The sequence below is a fragment of the Ceratotherium simum genome, chromosome 38, assembly GCF_057802395.1.
Source record: "Ceratotherium simum simum isolate JZ-2026a chromosome 38, ASM5780239v1, whole genome shotgun sequence".
Taxonomy (NCBI): Eukaryota; Metazoa; Chordata; class Mammalia; order Perissodactyla; family Rhinocerotidae; genus Ceratotherium; species Ceratotherium simum.
Window position 1 is genome coordinate 17,259,837 of NC_141937.1, and position 17,435 is coordinate 17,277,271.

Here is a 17,435-nt window from a genome sequence, read left to right on the forward strand (position 1 = left end):
GTGCCCCCAGCCCTCCCTCACAGCCCCCTGTTGTGTTTCAGGCCAGCGCTTCCTCTTTTCTTTCTCATGTCTTTGCTTTGGTGCTTTTGTCCGTCTCCTTCCAGACTGTGAGCTCCAGGCAGGCAGGGACCACTTGGCCATCTTCAGCCCTGCACTTAGGCCCACCCGGGCACCTGACACAGGGTGAGTGCTTGGCGCACTTTTGCTGAATGAATAACTGGGCATGTCTGGGAGCTCTCCTCCCTTTTAACCAGCGGGGCTGCAGAGATGAACGCTGGTAACAGGGGTTCCCTGTGGTTTCTGATGCGGGAAGACAGCCGGAATCAACTCTGCCTGACCTCCTGCTCCAGTTGCTCCAGCCAAGCTCACTCTGGACACCACTGACACGGGAGGCTGCCTGCCCCCTGGTGGCCAGCACTAGCGCTGCAGCCCAGGCAGGAGCACCACTGAAGAAACGGGCAAGTTTATCTGGGTGTCCTCAAGGCAGTGGCTCTCCAGAGTCCCAGGGGCAAAGAAGCAGGACCTACGGGCTCTGATGGCAGTGCAAGTGACCTTGCAAGCCTCCATTTCTCCTCTTTTCTGTCCCCTCCAGTGTTGTCCTCTGACTAATGAGGCATCCCCACTGGACCATTACAAAGAACCCCCACATTCAAATGAGGACCTTGGGAATCCAACAAGGGCTGATCTTGTCCCTGGACCCCAGTCTTGGGGTACAGTGCTCTGGCATGTTCTTCCCTATCCCTAGTCCTCAATCACCCAAGCCACTCTCTGCTCTGAAGGACTTCCAGGGAGTGGAAAGCATTTTCCCAGGGTCTCAGAGCACAGTGGGTCATTGGTAGAGAACCAGGGTCTACAGACTTTGCAAGCATGTGGGACCCTTGGGGTCAGCCACTCAAGTGCCCAATTTGTAGAGAAGGAAATTGAGACCTTCTCTCCTGTAGTCCCTATCTATACTGGGGTGTGGGGTGTGCTCAGCCCAGTTCCAGGAGCCCAGAGCAGTGGACTGCAGGACCCCAGACTCTGTCTCCTGGAAACTACTATGGAGATGGCCCCGGCCCAGGCAGGACTGTGGGAAATTTAAGGATCGCCCTCATGCTATAGATCTCTGGACATGTTGCGAAAAGAATGGATGCCCTACTACATTGTGGTCTCCAACCCTTGTCTCCTCTTTCCATTGTCACCTACAGGGTGTCTGCTCTTCTGACCCACCCTCCCGTGGCCACCAACTGTGAAGTTGGCTTCCATTTGTGCATGCCTATGTGCACGTGGGGATGCAGGAAGAAAAATGGCCCCATTGGGAGGGGTTGGGCACAGTTCACCTGGATCTTAGGGGCTCTCATTTCCAACGTGAACGTGACTGGAGGGGTTGGGCCCTGGCCTAGGAAGCCAGTGTCCTCCCTTTTCTTCTTGACTCTGCCCATGTAGTATGCCGTGGGCCAGTCTCTGCCACCTTCGGGCCTCAGTTTCCCAGTTATACAGAGGGGTTGAATGCGGAATTTTATAAGCACATGCGCAGTAGGACATGTGGTTGGGCTTCATCGACGCTGGATGGGGTGATGGAGTGGGCAGGCTCCAGCGGGCACAGGTGCACAGGCCTCCTAACATGGGCAGATGCTGGTGGACACGGAGCAGGAGCAGCCAGGTCTCCTGTCAAGGGCCCAGCGCTCACAAGTGGCGCCAGGACAGTGAGTGCCCCTGAGCCCTGCCTTGCCGCTGGCATGCGCACTGCACCAGCTGCTCTGCTCAGGAGGTGAGTATTTGTGATCCCCGACCTGCAGTCTCTGAGCACCCCTCATCTCCTGGAGCCCCATGGGCCCCCCAATGCAATGGTGGGGGGGTCCCCAGGGAACTGGCCCTCATGAGCCTGCAGAGCCTAGATAGGAGGGAATTGCTTTTGTATTTTCCCCTCAGCTTTGTCATATTTTGCATTCAACAATTTTGTGATAGTATGACTGAGCCTGGGCTTATTTTCATATATTTAGGACTACTTGTGTATCTTTTTCTGTGAACTTTGAGTTCATGTCTTTTGTCAATTTTTCTACTGAATATGTTTTTTTTCTTATCAATTTCTAGGAACCTTTTATATATTGGGGAGAAGAGCCCTTTGTGATATGAAGATATTTCTTCCCAGTATATCATTTCTTCCTTTTTGAATATGATGTTTTGGTTCAGTTTGGTTTTTTGTTTTTTTTTTTTTTTTTGGTTTTGTTTGTTTTGCTCTGTGTTGTTAAGAGATCACTTCTCCCCTAATTGATCTCTAGATTCATACAGTCACAATAAAGTATCTCAGCAGGCATCTTGTGGCCACTGACTATCCAATTTCAAATTTTCCCTCAAAATACAAGTGGCCACACATAGTCCAGACGATCTTGAAGGAGAACAAGCTTGGATATGAAGCCCTAGTGTAAAGCTGCAGTCGTCAGGGCAGTGTGCTGTCACAGTGCAAGGACAGCCCCAAGGAGAAGTAGAAAGACTAGAGTGTCCTTCTGAGACACCCACATACGGACATCTGTATGTGACAGAAGAGGCAGGCCGAGCATGGGGAGAAGAGTGTCTCAATAAATGGCCCAGGGGCACTGGTTATTCTTATGGGAAAAAAAGTCATCTTGACTCCTACCTCACACCATAAACAAAAGTCGATTCCAGGTAGAGTTTACATCCAAATGTAAGCATTTAAAACAATGGCATTTGTGGTACATAACACAGGAGAATATTTTCATGACTTTGGCACAGGCAAGATTTCTTAGGTCACTGGGTAAATTAAACATAAAGAGAAAAATTAATAAATTGAACTTTATTACATTTAAGAACTTCTCTTCATCAAAAGCCATCTTTAAGAGAGTAAGAAGGCAAAAACAGAATGGGAATAAACATTTGCCATATTTGATCTGGAAAAAGCCTCATATAGGATATGTAACTAACTCCCATAAATTATTAAGAAAAAGGACAGACAATCTACCAGGAAAATTGGGCTAAAGATTTGACAGGTGTTTCACCAGAAAGATAACCAAATGGCCGACAAGTATTTGAAAAGGTGCACAATATCGTTACTTGTCAGGAAGATGTAAATTAACATCACAATATGATACCAATACACAATGACTAAAATAAAAACCACTGACAATATCAAGTGTTGGTGAGGATGGAGAATAACGGGGTTCATGCACTGCTATGGGTGTCAACAGTCACGACCACTTTCAAAAACTCTGTTAGCATCTCCTAAATACGGACTTACACAAATCCTGTGACCCACAAATTCCTGTCTTAGGTAAATACCCATAGAAATGTCTACATATGTTCATCGTTGCAAAAGAATTTTCGGAGCATCATTTGGTAATTCTCTCAACTTGAAACAACCCAGATGTGCATCAACAATAGAAAGGATGAATAAAATAGGTAACTTTTTTTAGAGTGGTATACTATACAGAAATAAAAATGAACTACAGCCACATTCATAAGTATTTTTGAAATTCGCAATCATAATGAAAGCAGCATGACATAAAAGAGTACATTGCATATGATTCCATGTAAATCAAGTTCAAAAACAAGCAAAATGAATAAAGAAGTGAGAATGTTACTCGTGGGGAAGAGACGGCAGTGACTAGGGATGGCTACATGAGGGCTCCTGGAGAGCTGGTAATCTATTTCTTGTAGGTTCTGGTTACCAGGTGTGTCCTCTTTGAATAATTCATTAAGCTATACACTTATGATTTCCATACTTTTAAGTATGTATGCCATGGTTTAACACACAAATTCAATCAGTTGGATCCAGAACATTTTTTCTGGTTAGCCTCATGGCCAGACAGCATAGTGTTTGCTTCAAGACTATGGAATTAACGTGGTCTAGATTCATATCCTGGATCTCAGTGCTTCCTATCTCAGACATCTTGGCCAAGTTACTAACTCTCTGAGATCATGTGTTCATCTGTAGTATGGGCTAATTACGATACCTCTCTCATAGTTATTGATTATTAATATTAATAATCCTCTTCAATAAATATGAGCTCTGGAGGTAGTCCTTGTGGCTTTCCCTATGGGCCTTGGAGAAGATGGACGATGGCCTGTGGAAGAGGAAGGAGAATGATTATGTTTGAGTCAAGAGACATTTTGAGAGTGAAGATTCAGGGGAAAGATTTGATTTTGAGGTGAAGGAGAAAGAGACCAAAGGCTTGGCTTCAACCCTTCCACTTCCTGTCTCTGGCTTCCTACCCATCTCTGAACATGGAAAGTGGATAACCAGGTGACCTCTGGCTCGTTAGTCTTTCCAGTTGTAACATCGCAGAGTCAGCAGGGCAATGCAAATAGCCAAAAGCCAAATACAAATGTCCATGTTTGATCCAAACTCAAACACAAAGGCCCGGAAACTTGGGAATGAAGGGAGGGCAATCCTCAGTGGAGGGATTATGGGATAATTTTTTTCTCCATTGAATTTTTTCTGTTTTCTAGTTTTCTGTAATAAATGTGCCCCTTAATCAGAACAAAACAGCATACATGACATATTCATGCCTATATAGTTATATCCATATATTTGTAAAAAGAAGCACCTGCCAAATTATAGATATCAGGAAGTAGGGCCCAGAGACCATGTGCGCAGGAAAACACTGTTTCTGATGCACAAGGACCAGCCAGCAGGTCACCCTGGGTCAGGACAGAGATATCACAGACTGCTCTTCATTCCTGGACATTTCCTACTTTTTATTGTGTTTTTCACCCCATCCCTCAATCACCTACACCTTTTCTTTTTCCAGCTAAAATTAGTCCAATCCTGTGTGACAATATTTCACCTTGTTCATAAAACCCAGGGCCAAAGAATGAGAATAAAGGGATATTCTACTCACTATTTCTGAAACTAGCCTGGAGGGAGTGATCACTTGTTCCAGGAAGTTGGCATAGGCAGCGTTAATTAACAATTGGAACAGGGATCCCTGCCAAGGGGAGGGACTCTCTGAGGAGTCAGCTATCCCATATAGATGGGAAACCCTTGGCCAGGTTCAGTGTCCACCACGAGTGTTTTCAGCTCTGACCATGCAGAACTCAGGCTGGCTGTGTGGGAAAAGAGCCAAACTCTGGCAGAGTCAGACCAGAAAATTCCTAGTACTCATGCCTTTACCCAGGGAGCACTCATAGTGTCTGAATTATGTGCAACACACTGTGCAAAGGGCAATCAATGTTGAATCAAAATAAGTAGGTCATACCTGCCCTTCAGGAAATATATTCTAGTCGGGTGCTCTGAACTCCTGTTTTTGACAACAACCAACATAAAAGCATGTTCAGAGAGAGGAGAGGTGACAGTGGGTGAGGAAGCTGAGATGAAGGGCCAGGCTGAGTGGACGGGATACTTGCCCCTGATGGTGGCCTGGAAGAATGGCTGGGTTTGGCCATGTGGAGACAGAAGAATCCCCAGAGAGAAGCAGAATGAGGAAGGGCAGGTTGGCAGGGAGCATATGCAGGAAGAGGGAGAAGTTTGCTGTTGCAGAGGGACTCAAGGTGAGAACAAGAGTGTGGGGGCCTCTGTGGTCAAGGAGGGACTGTGGGTTGGACTTGGGAGGGGCTGCAGAGTTGGGGAGGGGCTTGTGAGCAGGAGAGTGGGTAACTCAGAACTGTGTTTTTGGAGGGTTCTGTGGAATGGCGGGTTGGATAAATGGAACTCAAAGTGTCACATAAATTAGCCTTTCCACTATAATTCCATCCAAGCCTTGAGCCCTGAATTTTTTTTTTATTGCGGTAACATTGGTTTATAACATTGTGTAAATTTCAGGTGTACATCATTATACTTCTATTTCTGCAGAGACTACATCATATTTACCACCCAAATATTAATTACAATCCATCACCACACACATGTGCCTAATCATCCCTTTTACCCTCCTCCTTTCCCCTCTGGTAACCACGAATCCAATCTCTGTCTCTATGTGTTTGATTGTTGTTGTGGTCTTCTGTTTATGAGTGAGATCATACGGTATTTGACCTTCTCCCTCTGACTTATTTTGCTTTTCATAATACCCTCAGTGTCCGTCTGTGTTGTCACAAATGGCTGGATTTTATTTTTTCTTATGGCTAAGTGGTATTCCATTGTGGGTATATGCCACATCTTCTTTATCCATTTGTCTCTTGATGGGCACCTAGGTTGCTTCCAAGTCTTGGCTATTGTGAATAATGCTACAATGAACATAGGGGTGCATGTTTCTTTACACATTCGTGTTTTTATGTTCCTTGGGATAAATACCCAGCAGTGGCATAGCTGGATGATATAGTAGTTTTATCCTTAATTTTTTTGGGAATCTCCATACTGTTTTCCATAGTGGCTGTACCAGTCTGAACTCCCACCAGCAGTGTCTGAGAGTTCCCTTCTCTCCACATCCTCTCCAACACTTGTTTTTTCCTCTCTTGTTAATTATAGCCATTCTGACAGCAGTGAGGTGATATCTCATTGTAGTTTTGATTTGCATTTCCCTGATAGTTAATGATGTTGAATATCTTTTCATGTGCCTGTTGGCCATCTGTATATCTTCTTTGGAGAAATATCTGTTCAGTCTTGTGCCCATTTTTTAATTGAGTTAGTTTTTTTGTTGTTGAGATGTGTGAGTTCTTTATATATTTTGGAGATTAACCCCTTATCCAATATATGGTTTGCAAATATCTTCTCCCAATTGTTAGGTTGTCTTTTCATTTTGTTGATGGTTTCCTTTTCTGTGTGGAAGCTTTTTAGTTTGATGTAGTCCCATTTGTTTATTTTTTCTATTGTTTCTCTTGCCTGGTCAGACACGGTACTTGAAAATATGTTGCTAAGACCAATGTCAAAGAGCATACTGCCTATGTTTTCTGAGAGAAGTTTCATGGTTTCAGGTCTTACATTCAAGTCTTTAATCCGTTTTGAGTTAATTTTTGTGTATGGTGTAAAATAATAGTCTACTTTTATTTTTTTGTATGTGGCTGTCCAGTTTTCCCAACACCATTTGTTGAAGAGACTTTCCTTTCTCCATTGTATGTTCTTGGCTCCTTTGTTGGAAGTTAACCATCCATAGATGTCTGAGTTATTTCTGGGCTCTCGATTCTATTCCATTGATCTGTGTGTCTGTTTTTGTACCAGTACCATGCTGTTTTGGTTACCATAGCTTTGTAGTATATTTTGAAATCAGGAAGTGTGATACCTCCAGCTTTCTTCTTTTTTCTCAGGATTCCTTTGGTTATTCAGGGTCTTTTGTTGTTCCATATAAATTTTAAGACTCTTTGTTCTATTTCTGTGAAAAATGTTGTTGGAACTTTGATAGGGATAGCTTGTATCTATAGGTGGCTTTAGGAAGTGTGGACATCTTACCTACGTTAATTCTTCCAATCCAAGAGGACGGAATATCTTTCCATTTCTTTGTGTCTTCTTCAATTTCTTTCAACAATGTTTTATTGTTTTCAGTGTACAGATCTTTCACCTCTTTGGTTAAGTTTATTCCTAGGTATTTTATTCTTTTTGTTGCAATTGTAAATGGGATTGTATTCTGAATGTCTCTTTCTGCTGCTTCGTTGTTAGTGTATGGAAACACAACTGACTTTTGCATGTTGATTCTGTATCCTGCAACTATACTGTATTCATTTATTATTTCTAAAATAGTTTTGGTGGGTTCTTTAGGGTTTTCTGTATATAAAATCGTGTCATCTGCAAATAGTGACAGTTTTACTTCTTGCTTTCCAATTTGGATCCCTTTTATTTCTTTTTCTTCCCTGATTGCTCTGGCTGGGACTTTCAATACAGTGTTAAATAGGAGTGGTGAAAGTGGGCGTCCTTGTCTGGTTCCTGTTCTTAGAGGGATAGCTTTCAGTTTTTCTCCATTTAGAATGATATTAGCTGTGGGTTTGTCATATATGGACTTTATTATGTTGAGGTACTTTCCTTCTATACCCATTTTATTCAGAGTTTTTATCATAAATGGGTGCTGTATCTTGTCAGTTGCTTTCTCTGCATCTATTGAGATGATCATGTGATTTTTATTCTTCATTTTATTGATGTGGTATATCACATTGATTGATTTGCGGATGTTGAACCATCCCTGCATCCTTGGAATAAATCCCACTTGATCATGGTGTATGATCTTTTTAATGTCTTGTTGTATTCGACTTGCTAGTATTTTGTTGAGGATTTTTGCATCAATGTTCATCAGTGATATTGGCCTGTAATTTTCGTTTTTTGTGTTGTCCTTGTCTGGTTTTGGTATCAGGGTAATGAAGGCTTCATAGAATGAATTAGGAAGCTTCCCCTTCTCTTCAACTTTTTTGAAAACTTTGAGAAGGATAGGTATTAAGTCTTCTTTGAACATTTGGTGGAATTCACCAGGGAAGCAGTCTGGTCCTGGACTTTCATTTTGGGGAGGTTTTTGATTACTGTTTCAATCTTCTTACTGGTGATTGGTCTTTTCAATTTCTCTATTTCTTCTTGATTCAGTTTTGGGAGGTTGTATGATTCTAAGAATTTGTCCATTTTTTCTAGATTGTCCAATTTGTTGGCATATAACTTTTCGTAGTATTCTCTTAACAGTCTTTTGTATTTCTGATATGTCTTTTGTAATTTCTTGTCTTTCCTTTCTTATTTTACTTATTTGAGCCTTCTCTCTTTTTTTCTTGGTGAGTCTACCTAAAAGTTTGTCAATTTCGTTTGTCTTTTCAAAGAACCAGCTCTTGGTTTCATTAATTTTTTCTTTTTTCTTTTTTTGTTTTTTTTGTTTCTTTTTCATTTATTTCTGCTCTGTTTTTTTATTATTTCCCTCCTTCTACTGATTTTGGGTTTTGGTTGTTCTTCTTTTTCCAGTTCCTTTAGGTGCACTGTTAGCTTGTTTATTTGAGATGTTTCTTGTTTTCTTAGATAGGCCTGTATTGCCACAAACTTCCCTTTTAGAACTGCTTTAGCTGCATCCCATAAATTCTGGCATGTTGTATTTTCATTTTCATTTGTTGCCAGGTATTTTTTGAGTTCTCCTTTGATTTCTTCACTGACCCAATCATTGTTCTGTAGCATTTTGTTTAATCTTCACATATTTATGGCTTTTCTGATTTTCTTCCTGTAGTTGATTTCTGGTTTCATACCATTGTTATCAGAAAGGATGCTTGGTATTATTTCAGTCTTCTTAAATTTGTGGATACTTGTTTTGTGGTCTATAATGTGTGATCTATCCTGGAAAAATGTTCCATATGCATTTGAAAAGAATGTGTATTCTGCGGTTTTTGGATGGAATGTTCTGTATATATCTAAGTCCATCTGGTCTAGTGTGTCGTTTAAGGCCAGTGTTTCCTTATTGATCTTCTGTTTGGATGATCTATCTATTAGTGTAAATGGAGTGTTCAAGTCCCCTACTATTATTGTGTTACTGTCTGTTTCTTCTTTTATGTCTGTTAATAATTGCTTTATATATGTAGGTGCTCCTATGTTGAGTGCATAGATATTTACGAGTGTTATATCATCTTGTTGGATTGTTCCCTTGATCATTATGTAGTGCCCTTCTTTGTCTCTTGTTACAGTATTTGTTTTAAAGTCTATTTTGTCTGATCCGAGTATTGCTACCCCCCAGCTTTCTTTTCAGTGCCATTTGCATGAAGTATCATTTTACACCCTTTCACTTTCAGTTTCTGAGTTTAGGTCTGAAATGTGTCTCTTGTATGCAGCATATATGTGGGTCTTGTTTTTTTAACCAATCAGTCACCTTATGCCTTTTAACTGGAGTATTTAGTCCATTGACATTTAAAGTAGCTATTGATGAAGTAAGTACTTACTGCCAGTTTTTTACTTTTTTTCTCAGTGTTTTAGTAGTTCTTCTCTGTTCCTTTCTTCTTCTCTTGCTCTCTTCCCTTGTGGTTTGAAGGCTTTCTTTAGTATTATGTTTGGGTTCCTTTCTCTTAGTTTTTTGTGTATAATTATAGGTTTCTGGTTTTTGATTACCATGAGGTTCATATATAGTAACCTATCTATATAGCAATCTATATTGAGTTGATGGTCTCTGTAGTTTGACCTCTGTCTGAAAGCTCTACTCTGTTACAACCCCTCCTCCCACATTTTATGTTTTTGATATCATATCTAACTTCTTTTTTGTGTGTTTTTATCTGTTACTCTCTTATCATGGAAATAGATAATTTTTCCTATTTGTGGTCTGTTCTTTCCCCCTTCAATAAGTCCCTTTAGCATCTTGTAGGACTGGTTTCTTGGTGATAAACTCCTTTAATTTTTGCTTGTCTGGGAAACTTTATCTCTCCCTCCATTCTGAGTGATAACCTTGCCAGGTAGATTATTCTTGACTGTAGGTTTTCTCCTTTTAACACTTTAAATATATTGTGCCACTCTCTTCTAGCCTGTAAGGTTTCTGCTGAGAAGTCAGCTGATAGCCTTATGGGGTTTCCTTTGTATGTAACTGTTGTCTTTCTCTTGTGGCTTTTAGGATTCTCTCTTTATGTTTTAACTCTGGACATTTTTTTTATCATATGTCTTGATGTGGGCCTCTTTGGGTTTATCTTGTTTGGTGCTCTCTGTGCTTCCTGTACCTGGAAGTCTGTTTCCTTCTTTAGGTTAGGGAAGTTTTCAGCTACTATTTTGTCAAATAGATTCTCTGCCCACTTATCTCTCTCTTCTCCTTCTGAGACACCTATAAGATGGATGTTAGTGCACTTGCTGTTGTCCCAGAGGTCCCTTAGACTGTCCTCACTATTTTTAATTCTTTTTTCTATTATCTTTTTGGCTTGGGTTATTTCCTGTACTCTTTCATCCAGCTCGCTGATCCGTTCTTCTGTATTCTCTACTCTGCTTTTAAATCTAGTGAATTTTTTGTATCATATTCTTCATTTCTGACTGGTTCCTTTTTATATCTTCCATTTCTTTGTTGATGATCTCACTGAGTTCATCCATTCTTCTCCCAAGATCAGTGAGCATCCTTATGACTCTTTGTTTGAACTCTGTGTTGGGTAGATTGCTCATTTCTGTTTTGTTTAGTTCCCTTTCTGGGGGTTTTGTCTTATTCCCTTACTTGGGACATATTCCTTTGTTGCCTCATTTTGCCTCTTTCCCTGCTTGTGTCCATGTATTAGGTAGGCCAGCTACGTCTTCTGATCTTGGAGAGGTGACCTTATATAAATGATGCCTTATGAGGCCAAGCAGTGTGCTTCCCTCTCGTCACCAGTTCCAAATGTTCCAGGAGTGACCCCTGTGTGGGCTACATGTGTCCTTGTGTTGTGGTGGGGTTGCTCTTACTGTAGGTGCCTAGGGAGGCTGAGCTGTCACCCTGGCTGGCTGGTTGTAATGCTTAGCTGTGTGTAGCTGTTTTGCGCCCTTCAGTCTCTTTATTGGGTATGGGGAGCCCCAGCACAGCTGGCTACAAGGTCTAATAGCACATTCCTGTTGCAGTTTTTCTATTAAGTGGGTAGCCCCCAGTGTGGCTGGTTGTTAGGCTCAGGGGCTTACAATTGCTGTAAGGCTCTTGCCATGTCTCTGAGGATTGCAGCTGAGTGGGGCTGGCCTCAGGCACAGGGGCACTCAATTGTTTCAGGCTTTGGAAAGTGGGGCTGATCCCCTATCTGGCTGTTTGAGAAGCACAAGTCTTCTGCAGCTGACAAGCCCACAGGGCCACACACACAGTCCACACAGTCCTGCCCCGTTCATGCACCCTAACCCCCTAAAGTGGACCCGGTTGCTCCAAAGCAGGAGTTCCACTCACTCAACCAATGCCCCACACTCTCCACCCACTCCTTGTGCACGCCCTGCCCCACGGATGTGAACCCACTTGCCAGGCTGCAGACAATCCAGGCAGCTTGCTTAGCAGGCCCACAAGTTGCCCGAGGGCTTGTTGTTGGGTGGGGCCAGTCCCTAGGGTGGGCTGCTTTTCTTGGCTGAGCTGGATTAAATCAGTGCTCTAGTGGGTGGGGCAGACTCTGGACTAGCAGGCCAAGGGAGAACTCCAATGGCATCTGCCAGCATCTGTGTCAGCTAGCTCATACCAGGTCACAACAATGGCCACCACCAATATCCCAGTCCCTTGAGAGGTCTCACCTCTCACCGAGATGTACCCAGAGCCTATCAGGTGAGTCTCTTTTCATGAAAGGACTGTGCACCTTTCCTTCTGGTGATATTATGTTGCTTTCCAAAATGGATGAATTTGTGTGTAGGCCCTTTAAGAGCCAGCTTTAATTTCTTTGTGACCTAGCTTTTCTGGGGGTATTCCCCGTTGTTGTTAGTAGCCAGCAAAGCCAGATATTATGCCACTCGTCTTGGTTGTGCTGGGTCCAAAAAATGCCTATAGTGGGAATGCTCCCTGGATCGGGTCCCCCACTCCTCCAGGGAAGGCTGCATCCCTTTGGATTGCTCCCTGGCGGCCGTGAAGCGTTGCAGCTTGTGAAGGTGGTGTTTTTTCACTCCAGAAGGGAATTTCTGCCTCTTCTACCTCAATTAGGATTCTCATTTTTTTGCAGGGATTCCTCTTAACCAGTTTTCAATTCTCTCTCAGGGGTAATTTTTCCAAGAATAGTTGTAAATCGGCTGTGTCCATGGGAGGAGGTCAGTTCAGAGTCCGCCTAAGTTGCCATCTTGACTTCTAATCTGAACCATTTTTAAGTGTCCAGTTTGGTGGTGTTAAGTGTATTCACATTGTTGTGCAGCCAATCTCCAGAACTTGCAGAACTGAAACTCTCTACCCATTAAACATCAACTCCCCAGCTCCCTCTTCCCCCAGATCTTGGCAACCACTGTTTGACTCTCTGTTTCTATGAATCTGATTCCTCTGGGGACCTCATATAAGTGAAATCATATGCTATTTGTCTTTTTGTGACTGGCTTATTTCACTTAGCGTAGTGTCCTCAAGGTTCATCCATGATGTAGCATGTGTCAGAGTTTCTTTCCTTTTAAGGAAAATTGGACCCAGAAGGGTCTCCGTTTCCCAGTCAGTCCTCTAAGGGAAAACTTGTGACAAACTCTGGTGTGAATCTCGACTGCACACTGACCCCACACAGCCACCCTGCAAGGCTGGTCCTTGATTAAACTGATTTTACACATCAAGAAACTGAGGCTCAGAAAGGTTAAGTAATTTGCCCAATGGGTGTAGCTTGAGAGCCGTGGTGGCAGGACATGAGCCCCAGTTGTCAGCATCCAACGCGGTGCTCCACTCTACACCTTTAACTCATAGAAGAGTCTTATAGGGGGAACCTCAGGAAAGAAAACCCCACATCTCTGTCCCCTCCCTGCATTCTTCTCACCCTTGACAGGGATGGGCTTCTCTCCTGGGTGGGGTCCCTATGCCAGGAAGAAAGGAAGGCACTCAGTATCTAAGGGGTTCAAGCTTTGGACACACTGAGCATCAGCCTAGAATTCAGGAGGGACAGAGTTTAAGAGGGTAACCCTCATCTGGCTTTGAGAGGCAGAGCATGGCCATGGTGAGGTTGATTGGAATAACTCAGTTTCCCTCTTCTCTGTCCCCAACCTGAGAGTGGTGTTTGGCAACTCACACAGTCTTATCACCATTGTCCCGTGAGGTGGGAGGGAGATATCCTGGTCCTTTATGACTCTCATTTTAGTAAAGAGGGAAACGGAGGTACAGAGAATGGAAGGGACGTGCCCACATCCACAGGAGGTTTTTGGCCAGTCTAACCTTGATGTTCTGAGTTCATATCGTTCCCATCACTTCGGCCATTGCAGGGGCCAGTTTAGGAGTTTCCCCTTGTAAACTGCGCAACTTACAGTTTTCATTTTGTTCACTCGTTCAGCATTTACCAAGCATATAAGCCAGGCCTTATGCCTGGCACAGGGACAGACATAGGCTGTATGCACAACAGTCCTATTGTAGCTCCAATGGGGCAGAGACTGTTTTGTTCAGTGCCATATTCCCCAAATCCACATGAAACCTGGTACATTGTAAGCTCTCAATAAATATTCACTGGATGGAGGGATAGATTGGAGGGAGGGTGGAAGGGCAGATGGTGGGTTGGATGGAGATGGAGGGGGATAAATGTGTGAACATAAATGTAATGAGAGCTTCTTATTAGGAGCATGCTAGATAGGTGGGTAGGAAAGGGTTGTTTCTTTCTTTTTATTGAGGTGACATTTGTTTATAATATATAAATTTCAGTTATACATCATTATATTTTGATTTCTATGTAGACTACATCGTGTTTACCACCCAAAGACTACCATCCATCCCTATGCATGTATACCCTTTAACCCCTTTTTACCTCCTCCCTCCACCCTTCCCCTCTGTTAGCTACCAATCTAATCTCTGCATCTACATGTTTGTTAGTTGTTGTTGTTTTTATCTTCCAGTTATGAGTGAAATCACACAGTACTTGACTTTCTCCATCTGACTTATTTTGCTTAGCATAATACTCTGAAGATCTATCCATGTTGTCGCAAATGGCAAGACTTCATCTTTTTTTATAACTGAGTAGTGTTCCATTGTGTATATACACGACATCTTCTTTATCCATTTATCTATTGATGGGCAGCTTAGGTTGTTTCCAAGTCTTGGCTATTGTGAATAATGCTGCAGTGAACATATGGGTGCAAATATCTATCACATTCGTGTTTTCATGTTCTTTGGATAAATACCGAGAAGCAGAATAGCTGGATCATATGGTAGTTCTCTTCTTAATTTTTTTATATTTTTTCAGGGGATGATTCGCCCTAAGCTGATAACTGTTGCCAATCTTCCTCCATTTTCTTCTTTTTTTCCCCCCAAAGCCCAGTACATAGTTGTGTATAGTTGTAAGTTCTTCTAGTTCTTCTGTGTCAGTCACCACCACAGCATGGCTACTGACAGACAAGTGGTGTGGTTCCGCACCTGGGAACCAAACCCAGGCCACTGAAGCAGAGCGTGCCAAACTTTAACTGCTAGGCCATCAGGACTGGCTCTCTTAACTTTTTGAGGAATTTCCATACTGTCTTCCATAGTGGCTGCTCCAGTTTACATTCCCACCAGCAGTGTATGAGGGTTCCCTTTTCTCCACATCCTCTCCAACACTTGTTATTTCTAGTGTTGTTAATTATAGCCATTCTGACAGGTGTGAGGTGATATCTCATTGTAGTTTTGATTGGCATTTGCCTAATAATTAGTGATTGAACATATTTTCATGTGCCTGTTGGCCATCTGTATATTTTCTTTGGAAAAATGTCTGTTCATATCCTCTGCTCATTTTTTAACTGGGTTGTTTGTTTCTTGGTTGTTGAGTTGTATGAGTTCTTATATATTTTGGTTATTAACCCCCTATCAGATATATGATTTGCAAATACCTTCTTCCAATCAGTAGGCTATCTTTTCATTTTGCTGATGGTTTCCTTTGTGGTGCAGAATCTTTTTAGTTTGATGAAATCCCACTAGTTTATTTTTCCTTTTGTTTCCCTTGCCTGATTAGACGTGGTATTCAAAAAGATACTGCTAAGACCAATATTGAAGAATATAATGCCTATGTTTTCTTCTAGGAGTTTTATGGTTTCAGGTCTTACATTCAAGTCTTTAATCCATTTGGGGTTAATTTTGGTGTATGGTGTAAGTTAATGGTCTACTTTCATTCTTTTGCATGTGGTTGTCCAGTTTTCCCAACACCCTTTATTGAAGAGACTTTCCTTGCTCCATTGTATGATCTTGGCTCCCTTGTCAAAAATTAGCTGTTCATAGATGTGTGGGTTTATTTCTGGGCTCTCAATTCTATTCCATTGATCTGTGCATCTGTTTTTGTGCCAGTACCATGCTGTTTTGGTTACAGGAGCTTTGCAGTATATTTTGAAATCAGAGAGTGTGATACCTCCAGCTTTGTCCTTTTTTCTCAGGATTGCTTTGGCTATTCTGGGTCTTTTGTTGTCCCTCATAAATTTTAAGATTCTTTGTGCTATTTCCATGAAAAACATCATTGGGACTTTGATAGGGATTGCATTGAATCTGCAGATTGCTTTAGGAAGTATGGGCATTTTAACTATGTTAATTCTTCCAATCCATGAGCACGGAGTATCTTTCCATTTCTTTGTGTCTTGAGTTTCTTTCAACACTCTTTCATAGTTTTCAGTGTACAAATCTTTCACCTCTTCGGTTAAATTTATTCTTAGGTATTTTATTCTTTTGTTGTGATTGTAAATGGGGTTGTCTTCTTAATTTCTCTTTCTGCTATTTCATTGTTATTCTATAGAAACACAACTGATTTTTATATGTTGATTTTTGTACCCTGCAACTTTACTGTATTTTTATTATTTCTAATAGTTTTTTAGTGGATTCCTTAGGGTTTTCTGTATTGAAAATCATGTCACCCACAAATATTGACAGTTTTACTTCTTCCTTTCCAATTTGGATCCCTTTTATTTCTTTTTCTTGCCTGAGTGCTCTGGCTAGGACTTCCAGTACTATGTTAAATAAGAGTGGTGCAAGTGGGCATCCTTGTCTTGTTCCTGTTCTTTAAAGAGAGCTTTCAGTTTTCCACCATTGAGTGTGATGTTAGCCATGGGTTTGTCATATATGGTCTTTATTATGTTGAGGGACTTTCATTCCTTCCTCATTTTATTCAGAGTTTCTATCATAAATGGATGCTATATCTTTTTGAATGCTATCTCTGCATGATCATGTGATTTTTATTCTTCATTTAGTTAATGTGGGGTATCACGTTGATTGATTTGCGGATGTCCAACCATCCCTGCATCAGGAAAGGGATTTTTCTGTTTGAAAGATCATGAAATCCTTTATAGTGGAGATGAAATTAGAGTTTGATCTTAGAAGATGCATAGATGCTCACCTGGTACACAGAGGGAAGGTCATCCAAGCAAGAGCTCCACACAGAGAAAGGCGTAGAACATCTGGGATTGTTCTGCCACCTCTCCTTAATGTGTGAATTTTTGTTTCCAGGTTATAATAACATGGTTCAGATGTGCCTCCTACAAGTGCGTATCTTTGCATCCAGTGCCTATTTCAGCCTCCATGGGTCTTGAGGCAAGCTTTTCTCCTTACTGACAAGAGGAGCTTGCCCCAAACTCAGGCCAGTCTCCTGAGTGGGGCCAGGGTGCCAGGGGGAGGAAGAATGCTGAGTTCTTGTCCTCTGTTTGGACCTGAAGCCATGGTATTGGCGTTCTGAATTTTCCACACCCTTCTGGGGTGAGAGAAGAAAGTTAAACAAGCATTCCCTACAGGAATAAGGGTTGAGGTTAGATAATAACCTTGTAGTCTATGACCCCTGAAAACAAAATCTCCTACAGGGGCCACAGAAGGGGCCTCAGTGTCAAGTTACAAACTCAGGGGGTTGGCCAAATTTTCCCATTCACTCATCCAGTGGTCCATTCATCATATTTTAATGCATCCATTCTTCCATCATCCCAGTTATCCCTTCTCTCAGACTCCTTCCTTCCTTCCATCCGTCTATATGCCCAACTGTCTATCTGTACAACCATCTTTCTGCCTGTTCACTTGTTTATCTTTCCATCTGTCCTTCCATCCTCTTTCCTCCCA

General features: G+C 42.0%; 1 protein-coding gene across 1 annotated transcript in view; it reads left to right on the top strand.

Moving 5' to 3' along the window:
* The window catches only part of LOC101397218 (UL16-binding protein 1-like), a 139,053-nt gene that overhangs the window by 69,568 nt on the left and 52,050 nt on the right, over window positions 1–17,435 (top strand). The gene's annotated exons all lie outside the window — the stretch shown is intronic.